This window comes from Mustela nivalis, assembly GCF_964662115.1.
Source record: "Mustela nivalis genome assembly, chromosome: 8".
Taxonomy (NCBI): Eukaryota; Metazoa; Chordata; class Mammalia; order Carnivora; family Mustelidae; genus Mustela; species Mustela nivalis.
The window spans coordinates 94304959-94317575 of record NC_139027.1 but is presented as its reverse complement, the minus strand read 5'-3'; the positions used below and the strand labels follow the sequence as shown (position 1 = coordinate 94317575).

The 12617-nt window shown below is 45.2% G+C and overlaps 1 protein-coding gene across 2 annotated transcripts in view; it reads left to right on the top strand.

The window, feature by feature from the left end:
- LOC309872041 (conserved oligomeric Golgi complex subunit 2-like) overlaps window positions 1-12617 on the top strand; it is a 1078599-nt gene that overhangs the window by 301613 nt on the left and 764369 nt on the right. The window lies entirely within an intron of this gene.

Here is a 12617-nt window from a genome sequence, read left to right as displayed (position 1 = left end):
CTGTATTTTTGTTTTTGGGGAGGGGGGAGGTCTGGAATATATTTTAAAGTAAATCCCAAACATCACATCATTCCCTGCTCCCCAAATACCTTGGTTTACACATCAAAGAAGGAGGAGGAAGAGGTGGAGGAGGGGAAGACTGAGAAGGAGGAGGGATGAAGAAGAGAGATTTCCGCACAGGCCCACTATGCCAGAATCAATAGGTGTAATAAGCTATTCTGATTGGCTCTGAGAGGCATGACTTTTAGCCCAGGGCCACAGTACTAATAAGCGACAAGGGCAAATTCAGGCAGCGCAAACAGCAAGGCCCACACTCATCACCAAGGCACCGAGACGGGGGGCAAGGGTGCCAGACCGATGGAATAAAGTTGTCTGGGAACCCCACCTGCCCTAGAAGTCCAGATGAGCGAGTAGTTGAACTGTTTTTTACCTTCATTGTCATTCCTTTCTGAAATTATTGCCGGCCTTTGGTAAAGACATGAACCTGAGCTTGTGCAGCCTGGGGTACTGATCTTGGGGTTGCTGAAGAGAGTAGGTGCCAACAAAGAATGAAAATCCCTGCTGCCTGTTCTCCTTCCAAGAGTAAGGAGGGAACAGTCAAGAGCCCATACAGTGCACTGCCACTTGGAGCCCTGGCTGTGGCAGTGGCGTGGCCCACCAAAGCCAGGAGCAACAGGCAAGACCCCAGACGCCAAATGCTAATGGAACACCCTGGGGAGGATGAAGGAAAGGCAGAGAGTCAGCGGAAACCTTCCCAAAGTACATTTCCCTCAGTTTCATCTGGGAGCTGCCATTCAGCTGGTACACACCCCTTCAGCCACACAAAGTTTGGTGACTAGCCTCTGGCCAGAACCTGCTGTGTGTCTCCCTACCCTAAACCCTTCCCAAGAAGGCCTCGTGATCCAGGCACTGGGCGTGTAACACTTGACTCTGCAGGGGTCCCCGGGCCAGCTTTTGGTTGGTTAGTTGTCCACGCTGTTAAAGATTTGACTACTGTTACATGTTTGACTCTCGTCTTTGGTGATGGTACCTATTTCATAGGAAATAGAAGCTGGAATCCAGGAAACAGGCTGGAAGATTAAATTAAAAAGTGGATACAAAGCTTCTAATCAGAGCCAGACACAATCGGCGATCAACTATATCCCAGTCTCTCCCCTCTTCTCTGATACGTACTTTCCTTAATGAGGAATGAGACTTTAAGTTGACTTTTTTTTATCTTCAAGTCTCTCTCTCTCTCAATTCCCTAACTTCCCTCTCTTGCCTTCATTTCATCCTAGAACTTGTGCCCACGACTTCTTTTCTAAGTAAATATTAACCCCCTTTGACTCTGGATCTCTGGAAGATTCTCAGTTCCCTATTTTCGCTGGCACTGTGACAGGTCCTCATTTCTCCTTCCCACTCCTCTCTATTTATAGTTTTCACATTTTTTTGGCAGGTTGGCTACAGAACACTCAAAAATTGCAAAGAGAAATATTGTGTTCTGGAAATTCATCTGAGCATTTTTTTCCAATATCGTCCTTATGCTCTTCTGATCCTCTCTTGAACTGTTGGACTAAAGCAGCTGACGCTTCCACCAGCAACCAGAGTCATCCTGTCCACTACTGTGGGAACAGAGGGTTTCCATTTGGAACTGCAGACTGAGCCTAAAGTCTGATGGCCCTTTGGTGCCAGGATAGCAGGTATGGGATGGGTGGGACATGGAGGACAAGCATCATGGTAGAGGTCTCCATTCGACCAGGAAAGCTCACAATGAGCCAACAGGTCCATTTCAACATCTTCTGTATTTTCCTTATAACCTGTTTCATTCCAGAGTGGATTTGAGATCATTTAATTTGATTCTTAAATATTTCCCATTCCAACCGGAAACAGACTCATTCTAGGGGCTCCCAAATTCTGCCTCATCTTCTTAATCAGTTAATCATACCCAAATTGGGTATGATAGTGCCAGAACATTCTTCCATGTGTATTTTATAACAGACTAGTATTTTATTAGTTTTTTTTCAAACTAATAAGAATAAGGGTAACTTTTTTTTTTTTTAAAGCATAGGCAAAATCATGAAAGACATTGAAATGAACCTAAAAGATTATAGTGTCTTCCAAGGGAAAACACGTGTTGTCTCATGTAACCTTCTGGGATGACCAATTCTATGGGATATTCTGTGCCTTTCTTGTCTTTGAGCTATTTTGCAACTCTATAGATTGTACATAATTGATGTGGATGCAGATGATCTTGTCTAGCTATATGTAAATGAATTTTGTCCACTGGAAGTACAGTTGACCCCTTTTCCTTTGGTAGAAGGCAGTTTTGCATCCATTTGCATTCTATTTGCATATCTATTTGCATCTATCAAAGCAAATTCATTTAAGTATTACTGATTGTATATGTGTCTGCCTGGAGATTTTTGCTTGAAATGGTGGTAACATCTTAGTGGTTCCCGAGCTAATGAATGAATTAAACAAAATCCCTTCAGGCATTCATCTCATATTTGTAAAATGGTCCTTATTTAATCTTTTCGAGAAAATGATACACTAGCAAACCATGACAAGATTCTAGTAAATGAGAAGTGCAATGAAATCAAATCGGAATGAATTTTAGAATTACCTTTAATGTGGCCCATGCTATGCCAGAGGCAGAGAATGAATGAGTCTCAAAGCCATGGCTTCTGGCCTCCAGAAGTTACAATAATATGTGTCAACATTGGCATGCCTGAGAAATGCATGTGACTTTCCCATCAGGGTTTCCCCGGGGGTTCATTTAACCTTTCTCTTCCAAGCTACCCTCTCTTGTAGTGATATCAACTGTGCCCTTGGTTTCAGCTCCCATTCCCTAGCCAACATCTCTCCCACTGATACATGACCATCTGTTTCTTTCCTACCCACCAGGCCCATGTAACTGACTACCTACTCATGCTATTTCACTGATATCCCACCTGTGCCTCAAAACCCAGCATGTTCAAAACTTGATTCATCGTCATTTCTGAAAGAACGGCTTATCCTCTTTTGTTTTGTTTCTTTAGAAATGATTCTACCAATGCCAGCGGCATGCACCAGAAACCAGGAAGGAATCATATAGCTGAGCCAACCTGCTGTACTTTAAAACACTTGACCACAATTCTCCAGTGGATACTCAACTCTGGCTTCAAACTCCCTTGTCTCTCTGGTGAGTTTGCTTTCCCTGTAATGGATGACCGTTTCACACCTTCAAGACTTGCCTCAACAATCCCTACCCCTACCTCTTCTGAACTATGTCACCTCACTCCCAGCTCCTTAGCTCCTGTCCTAAGGATGAGGGAGCAGAAGGCAAGCTGAGGACAAAGCAGAAGCTGGCGCCCTACACCCTCTCCCCATGCCATATGTGTAACATTCCTCATGCACTCCCGGCTGCCCTAAAGGAAAAACGATTCTTAACTGATAGAGATCCCAGTCTTGCAGGACAGGAGTTTCCCTCCATCTACAAATGTCCTAGCAACTTACAAGGAAGGAAGAAGCTTTCTCATCAATAGCCTGACATCCAGACAACCATACCTCAGTTTCCGGAAGCCCTAACATCACCCTCCCCTCCATAAAATTGAGGGAGGCTAAGGGGGAGGGAAGTGTAATAAAACTGAATTTCTTCTAAGCCCAAAGCCCACTGACAAGGATGTGTGATAAGAGGAATGTAACATATCTCCAGGAAACTCCCAGCTGTCTTCATGCTTTCCCTCATTAGAGGCAAAAACAGCCTTGACTTGACAATAACCAGGTCTCCCTTATCCTGAAATTCTTCTTTAGCATATGACAGTCCTTCTGGACACCCCCTTTGTACTCACCTTCCTCAGCTCCCAGTCAACCATGCCTCTGTCTGAGCAGCTCTTTCTGACCCTGGGTCCTGTCCCTGTGTTTTAATAAAACCACCATTTGCACCTAAGACGTCTCAAGAATCCTTTCTTGGTCATCGGCTCTGGACCTCACCCCACCAAACCTCACCTGTGTTCCAAAACTTCATCACTAGTGTCACACTTCAAGAAAATAAAAGCCCCTTGTGCAGGAATTCTCTTATCTTACCACCACCCAATCAAATCTATACCTACATTTGTATCCATTTTTAATTTGTTTTTAGACATTTACTCAACAATATTTAGTCGGTACCTACTGTGTGCTACACACTGCCCTGAGTGTTTGTAAATCTGTGGCGAACGACACAGAAAAGTCCCTGGCATCATGGAATTTACATGGTAATTGGAGAAATGTACAAGAAACACAGAAAGAGTTGAAGACAGAGCAGGTTTATTGAGAAGAGCAGACATCCCCAGCTGGGGTTTGTTCTTCCTTGTGCCTGGGATTTGTTCCCTCCAACCCTCTCCAGGACTCCACTCCCAGGGTCAATATCAAGTTCTTGTCCCAATGGATCCTTCCAGTCAGAAGACAAATGACCTTTTTCTTAAAAACAAAAGGAAAAAGCCCAAAACAAAGACTTCCTTTAACCTTCTACCTTCCTATAACAACCTCCATATTTCTCTCCCCACCTCATTCCCAGCATAGCTTGTAAAATATTTGTCTACACCTGTGGCTGTAAGGTACCGTGTCCCCAAGGGTAGCTGAAAAATCTCTATAAAGAATCCTTATGTGCAGATCATTTTAAGGGAGTCCATTTCCAGATCCAAACTCCATGTGTGCTCTGTAGGATAGGTGATATGCCCATTCTTGGGTCTGATATCAGGATACTCCTCTACTTCCTGGAAGATCAAGACACTCCTCTCAGATCTTATTAGAGTGTAGGACTTGGGCTGATACCAAAGTTGAAATACCAGTTTTGTTTCAAATAATGCCCTTCTGTGGGCAGTCCTGGGGCTCCACCTTTAGAGCTTCCTCTCCTTATTAAGGGTAAAGGTTAACATCGGAAAGGGGATTAGGGCAGATGTTGGAAGTGCTCTGACATCAGAATAACAATCAGTTTTGGTTAGTGACACTCATTCCTTCATATTTAAATTAAACTACATATTTTTAGGGACATAATAGGAAAAAGCACAAGTAAGGATTTTAATGGTTTCATTCCATTCCAGTGTGGTTTGGGAAATAAAATAACAGAAAATGAGACTGTTCTGCTTTAGAAAAAAAAAATACAACTTGTAGCAGGCAAATGTTATTCCAATGAAGTCGATCCTTTCCTATCTCATTTTCTTTTTAAAGATTTATTTATTTATTTGGTACACACACACACACACAGAGAACACAAGTAGGGAGAGCGGGGGAGGGAGAAGCAGGCTTCCTGCTGATCAGGAATGTGGGCCTTCATCCCAGGCCCCTGGGATCATGACCTGAGCCAAAGGCAGCTGCTTAGTGACTGAGCCACCCAGGTGCCCTCTATCTCATTTTTTAAATGTTTAATATTTTCAACACCTAGTTAATAAAATATACATATATTGTGATGAAAAGTTTATGATTAAAAAGTTTCAGATGTCAACTTAAAAATGTGCAAGGTGTGTGAATTCTCATAGGTGGTCCATGCACCGAACACGCCTATCACTAGCAAACGTGGATGTACTCGGTGTCTCTAGGTTCCCGCTTCCTTAGTGCCCTCTTAATCACATGGTTTCTCTTCCTACCATCCTGGACCTGTATTCTCAATTTGCTTCTCTATTTCATCTCTGCCCCTTTGAAGAGCTTGATTCTGGGTCTTCTGTAGCTATGCGTTTGCTCTCTCTCTCTCTCTCTCTCTCTCTCTCCCTCCATCAGGCTTTTGCAACCTAGCACTATTGATACCTGGTGGGTGATTCTCTGCTGTGGGGCTGTCCTGTGCCATGCAGGACAGTTAGCAGCATCTCTGGTCTCTAGCCACTAGATGCCAGCAGCACCCCCCCCAAGTGGTGAGCATCAAAAATGTCGCCAGATATTGTTCAATCGGCCCTGGGAGCAAAACTCCTTGCCTCCCAGCCCCAGTTTTAAAACCACTGCTTTGGCCGATTCCATTCAGCATCATTGATTTAAGTTCTTTGTAGAAGCTGAAGGCTCTGAAGTTAACGTCTTTAATCCTAACCCGCCCTTGGAGCTGAGATTCACATGCAGCATATTTCTCCATGAATATGTAACAGGAGTCTTATTTTCACCATGATTTCTATCCTGCTCCCTCCTCAACCTGCTCCTGTCCCAGTCTCCCCATCTTAGTAAACAGCATCCCCACCTCCTACTGGCTAAAGCCTCAGCCCCTGGGATAAATTCCCCCTTTCCCTTTTCTCGTATCTAATCCATCAGCAAAACCAACTGATTTGACCTCCAAAACAGAAGTCAGACTTGCTCACTGCTCTTTATATCCACTGCTCCCATTTGAATCCAAACCCTGAATTTTTTTTGCACTTCAGACACTGTTAACAGCCACGACTACACCTACACAGATATTTTACAAGATCGCTAATCACCGCCAAGTTGCCAAATCCAATGATTAACTTTCAGATCCAAATGACTCAACCTGTCAGTCCTATAGACATAGAACTCCCTCCACTTCTCTGGAAATATTCTATCTTTTTCATCGTGATGTTGGCTCTCCCTTCCTCTTCCACACTGGTCAGTGATGATGGCTCCTTTCCTGGCTGGGTTTTGTTGAGCTTCCTGACCTTTAGACATCAGTCCTGTGCTCTGGGACTCGGACCTTCTGCTTGAGTTTTCTGTTGTGTTAAAAAAAAAAATTCAGCTGAGTACATTTTAAAGAACCTATTGGCCTTATTCAATGATTCACGAAATGGGCAGCATCCTGCTTGCAGACTGAAAGGAGCTAGGAGGAGCAGTACAAAATGAAAGACTTTTATAGGCAGAAGAGAGGAGGAGCAAGGAAGTCACGTCAGGCAAACAAGGCAGGTTGGTTATGGCCAGGTGACTTGGCTTATGGGGATGGCAGGGGTCCGAGGGAGTGGGGATCAGGTGGTGTCTGCTTGCCTGGGCTCAGATTCAATTTCTGGGACAGCTGAAATCATAATTAAGTCTGGTTTTGGGGACATGGGGCTTAGCATAAGCAACTCCATTTTGGGCCTCTTGTTTTGTTTTTAATAGTTACTTCATAACTAATAATAACAAGTTTAGTAACTTTAAACAGCTCAGTTTACTATCCTACCATCTCTAGCTGTCAGGAGGCCAGACACAGCTTAACCAGGGTCCTCGGCTCTGGGTCTCACTCAAAGGAGGAGAGAAGGCGCCCACCAAGCTGTGTTCTCACCTGCAGGTTCCACTAGGGAAGGCTCTGCTTCCAAACTCACTCGGGTTGTTGGAAGAACTCATTTCCTTGTAGCTGTGTGATTTGGGGGGCAGCCCATGCTGGGGCGGGCCAGGGAGATTCTCCAGGCTGTTAACTGGAAACCATCCTCAGCCCCCAGAGTCTGCTTGCGGTTTCCTTCCATATAACTCTCTCCACAGGTGATTCTGAACTTGACTCTTTGCTTCTTCAAGTCCAGGACAGCCTCTCACTCCAATCCGTAAAACAGTCTGATTTAATATAATGAGATCATAATAGTGACATCTTCTTACCTTGCCAAATTATACTGGTTAAAAGCAAGTCCTAAGTCCCATACACACTCCCATCCATACTCACAGGACAAATACCAGGGGACAGATATCATGAAGCTGCCTTATCATGTTGCCAAACACACCTCTGTCCATACTCACTGCGTAGGTAAGCCCACTTCTTCTCAGAGCTTGAACCCTATGTCCTAACGGTGCTCATATTTGTGCCTCCAGCCTGGACCTCACCCATGAATGCCAGACTCGTGTGTTCAGCTGCTGGTTGGGCATCCCCATGTGGATTCAGCCACCATTTCCAGAACCAAACACCTGTTGCCCATCAAACTTGCTTCTCCCGTCGTCTTTCCCATCTTAGCAAGTGGTAACGTCACTGTTCCAGGGCCTCGGGCCCCCAAAATTGTAAAATCATCCCAACTCTTGTCTTTTCCGCACACTCCACACTTAATATGTTTACAAATCCTGCATGTTTTGTCTTCAATATACACCCAGAATCTCCCCCCTTCTCCCCACCCCTGCATCTACTGCTCTGGTCTGGGCCAATACCCCTTCTCACCCAAATCAGTGGTCCTCAACCAGGAGAGTTTTGTGTACCTGCTCCCCCCCAGGGGATTTTGACAGGGTCTGGACACACTTTTCGTTGTCACAACTTGAGAGTGGGAAAGGGCGCTCCTGCGATCTAGTGGTCAGTGCACAGGACAGCTCCCCATAACAAAAATTAATGTGGCCCCAAATGTCAGCAGTATAGAAATCTCAGTCTACATTAATGCAAGTAGCATCCCCACCCCACAACCCCACAAGTCCGTTCTGCACACAGCAGCCTGAGTGATTCTTTTCTTTTCTCTTTAAGATTTTATTTATTTATTTGACAGAGTGAGAGATCCATGTAGGCAGAGAGGCAGGCAGTGGGAAAGGGAGAATAAGGCTCCCTGATGAGCAAAGAGCCCAATGCGGGGCTCGATGCCAGGACCCCGAGACCATGACCTGAGCTGAAGGCAGAGGCTTAACCCACTGAGCCACCCAGGCGCCCCAATCCTTTTCTAATCTAAATCAAGTCAAGCCTCTTCAAAACCATCCAAGCTCTTCTCATCTGGCACAAAGTTAAAGGCAAATCTTTACAATGGCCTTGAATACTTTATGTGATCTGACCCCACTACCTTCCTTACCTACCTCCTACTGAAAGGCCCCTCTCCCCTTGCTAAAGGCTTGTTTAAGTAACCTGATGTCCCCACAGCACCCCCTCTCCCCTTGCTGAAGGCTTGATTGTCCCCATAGCCGGATGGCAACACATACCAGGATGTCTATTGTCTGTGATCACCCGGTCTGTCAAAAGAAAAGACAAATGAGGAATAGAGTGTACCTGGGACTTTCCAGAGTGCTGAGGCAAGGCCCGCCAGAACAAACAGCTGTGTCCTTGCCTTAAACCCAACGCCTGACTAATTAACCAATCAGATCCCTGTAACCATGCATCTGCTTCTGTAAGCTTGCTTCCCGCCACCCCAACCCTGCCCTATATAATCTGCTCCCCAACTTAGCCCGGCACGCTCAGCCCACAAAGGCTGATGCATCCGCAGGCGCCTGTGTAACCAATAAACCTCTTGCAATTTGCATCCAGTGGAGGCGTGCTGTTTGATTCTTGGGTGCAGCTCCAGGGTCTTTCACTACCACTTGCCGTCTTGCTCATTTTTTGCCCAGCATTATTGGTCGCCGTGTCATTCTTTAAACACACCAGATGTGCTCCCACCTTGGGCTTACTGTTTGCTTTGTATGGGATGCTCTTCTCCAAACAGCACAACTGCTTGTTCCTTAATTTCCTCCAAGTCTTTCCTCAAATGAGGGAGACTTCCCTGACACAGTCCCATAGAAAATACCAACCTGCTCCCCTAAACCCCACACGCCATGTCCACTCACTCAGCTTAGTTTCCTTCCTACCCCACATCAACCCCTGATATGTATGTATATTTATTTGCTTCATTTCTCACTCAACAACTAAAATGAAAACTCCAAGAGGACATCAAATTTATTTTGTCTCTTGTTAACTATTCTGTCTTTAGGGTTTAGAACAGTACCTGACACATAGTAGATGTTCCGTAAATATTGGAGAATGATTTGTTACTATTTTTGCCTTTTCTCTATCCATTCTTTACACAGCAGCCAAAAATGACATTTTAAAAATGCAAAAGGAATCCCATGACCACCCTCCACCCACCAGTGTAAAACCCTTCAACGGCTTTTCGTTGTGCTCAAGCCACAGCTGACATTCTACAGCCCAGGCCAGATTAAGATTTCAGAGTTCTTAATCACTGGAAAGACGATGGTGTTGTCACCACCAGAGATATTTAAATATTTTTGAAGATTAGATCCCAAAGTTAGTGTGCTAAAAGCCTAACAATATCCGATTTCACAAACTCAGATTTCATAAAGTCTCATTAGTCTTCTCACCTTGTGTAAGTTTAATCTTTCCTCGGCCCCCCTTTCTCTTCTGTTTCAGGCACTCACCATACTTTGCCAGAATGACCATAACGTCATCTCCTCTTCAGGAATATGCCCCTTTCCCTCCCCTCCTCACACCAATTTATCCTCTAAACTTATTCTAAGGTGATCACTCTAAAATGTGCATCTCACTGTGTCCTTCCCCTACAGGAACTTGCTCAATAGCTCCTAAGGATGTGTGAATTTCCTTGGTGTGGTATTTTTACAAGACCCTTTGCTTGCAAGTGGCAGCAATCCAAAGTAAACTGGAGGAACCAAAAGGGAAAAGCAAGCAAACAAACAAAAAACAAAGGAATGTCCAGGTTCCTGTAGGGATGGATACCACAGAAGTTCATAAAAATCCAAAAGAAGATGGGGCACCTGGGTGGCTCAGTGGGTTAAGCCTCTGCCTTTGGCTCAGGTCATGATCCCAGGGTCCTGGGATCGAGCCCCACATCGGGCTCTCTGCTCTGCAGGGAGCCTGCTTCCTCCTCTCTCTCTGCTTGCCTCTCTGCCTACTTGTGATCTCTGTCAGATAAATAAAAAAAATCTTTTTAAAAAATCAAAAGAAGAGCTGCAGAACAAAAATTTCAGAATCAAGAACAGGGACTGGAAACCAGCAAAACAGTTTTCTATTTCTCCATGTCTCATGTTTACTCGTCTCCATATGGCTGCTTTCTTCTCTGGTCAGACTCTTCAAGTGTCCAGGAAGATAGCCATGGCCAGCTCCTGAATCCCATCCAGCAAGGCCAGTCACTCGCCTAAAGAGAGAACCTCGTCTTCCTGTCATTTACATATCAATCCCAGGGAGACTCTGATTGGTCCTATTGGTGTCAGGTGGACTAGTCACTATATGGGTTTATATGTGTGCCCATCCTCCTCCAGACAGCATAAAGCACAGGTAAATTTTCTTAAATTAACATATAATGTATTATTTGCCCCAAGGGTGCAGGTCTGTGATTCATCTGTGTTACCCATTTCACAGAACTCACCGTATCACATAACCTCCCCAATGTTCATAACCCAGCCACCCTCTCCATACCCCCTCCATCCCCGCAAACCTCAGTTTGTTTTGTGAGATTAAGTCTGTTATGGTTTGTCTCTCTCCCAATCCCATCTTGTTTCATTTTTTCCCTCCCTACCTACCATGACCCCCTACCCCGCCTTTCAAATTCCTCATATCAGACAGATCATATGATAATTGCCTTTCTCTGATTGACTTACTTTACTTAGCATAATACCCTCTAGTTAAATCCAAGTCATTGCAAAAGGCAAGATTTCATTTTTTATGGCTGCATAGTATTCCTGTGTGTGTGTGTGTGTGTGTGTGTGTGTGTGTGTGTGTGTGCGCGCCTCTGTGTGTCTGTGTTTCTCTGTGTAAAGAGGACCTGGCCATGCCATCATGGGTGGAGATGCCACAAGCAGGATCAGGCTGATGGGGGTTAGATGTCTGGTGGGCAAGTCATGTTCACAACCCAGTTTAAGGCTGGTTAAGTGGGATCGGGTGGAGGGTCTACACCCTTCTGCCCAGGGTTTATACTGAGACCCGAAACGGATGGGTACATCCCCAGAGGGGGGCTAACAATAACAGTAAGAACTAACCCTGACCCTGACACTGACTGTGAGCCTGCCCCAAAAGCTAACCCAAGCCCTGACCCAACCCTGACCCTGACTGTGATCCTGACCTGAAACCTAAACCTAAACCTAAGCCTGACACTGACCCTGATGTGGACCCTGAACCTAAACCTAACTCTGACATTACTGTAACCATGACTCATACCTACCCATGACCCTGACCCTGACCCTAATCCTAAACCTGACACTGACCTAACACTGACCTAACCCTAACCCTGACCGTAACTGTGAGCCTAACCCTAACCCTAAACCTAAAGGTAACTCTAAACCATCACCCTAATACGGATCCTGAACATAAACCTAATGCTGACCCTGACCCTAACACTAACCCCTACCATAAACCAAACCCTAACCCTGACCTTACGCTGTCTAAACCTAACCCTAAAAATAACCCTACTTCTAACTCTAACCCTAACCCAAATCCCAACCCTACCGCCAAAACCTAACTGTGACACTGAACAGAACATTGACCCTAAACCAAAGCCTGACGCTGAACCTGACCCTGTCCATGACCTTCACCTGACCCTGACCCTGCCCTTATCCTAACCATGACACTATACTGACCACTACATAATCCTGTCCCAGACCCGAATGTGGACTTTAAACCAATACCTGAACCTGACCCTAAACCGGACACTGGCGCTAAACTTCACCCTGACCCTGACCCAGACCATGACCATAAACCTAACCCTGACCCTAACAGTGACCCTGACCCTGACCTGACACTAGACCTGACCCTAACTCTAACCCTAAATGTAGACCTGAACCTAACCCTAACACTAACCCCTAACCCTACCACGGATCCTGATCCTAACAAGTTCCAACCCTAACCATCAACCAAACGCTAACCCTAACATTAAACCTAAACTTTAACAATAACCCTACCCTATACCTGACTATGATCATAACCCTAACCCTGAACTTTGCCTATACCAGAACCTGAGCATATATACCTGACCCTGGACCTGAGCCCAAACCTAACCATGACCCTAACACTGACCACTAAATAACCCTGTCGCTGACCC